The following is a 515-nucleotide window of genomic DNA, read 5'->3' on the forward strand; positions in this document are numbered from 1 at the left end:
GTCAGGATGGCCGAGCGGTCTAAGGCGCTGCGTTCAGGTCGCAGTCTTCCCTGGAGGCGTGGGTTCAAATCCCACTTCTGACATCAACATTTAATTTCAAGAAACTTTATCTTCATTTATTGATTAGATGAGGTCAAACAAAACTTAGTAATGTGGTTTTGAAAAATTTCCTGAGAGTCTTTGGAGTGAATCTGAATTTGTCCTCTCAAAAAAGAACTCTAGGAACATCAAACAGGTTTTTTTGTGCATATGTCTGTTGTTCTTTTGGCACTAGAAAAATCCTTTGGACAGTCAATGAGGAGGGACTATTTCACCTCTTTGTGTTCTCTGTCCCTATTAGGGTAGGGAATCAACCTTCTACAGTGCTGTCATGAAATATATCTAGAAACGGATTTGCTGGTAAGTCTACTTTCATAGTTTTCACCTCATACATCAATAGACCATAACGATACTTAATTAACAAAAACTTAACAAGTAGGTAATCATAGTTTAAAAAATGTGAAATGCCCATGTCC

At 38.1% G+C, this 515-nt stretch overlaps 1 non-coding gene across 1 annotated transcript; it reads left to right on the plus strand.

Moving 5' to 3' along the window:
* TRNAL-CAG (transfer RNA leucine (anticodon CAG)) lies at positions 1-83 on the plus strand. The gene has a single exon. It is a non-coding gene; the product is annotated as a tRNA-Leu (tRNA).
* Positions 84-515: the final 432 nt, after the last annotated feature.

The sequence above is a fragment of the Dendrobates tinctorius genome, unplaced genomic scaffold (assembly GCF_039654945.1).
Source record: "Dendrobates tinctorius isolate UK_male_01 unplaced genomic scaffold, ASM3965494v1 ptg000300l, whole genome shotgun sequence".
In the NCBI taxonomy this organism is placed as follows: domain Eukaryota; kingdom Metazoa; phylum Chordata; class Amphibia; order Anura; family Dendrobatidae; genus Dendrobates; species Dendrobates tinctorius.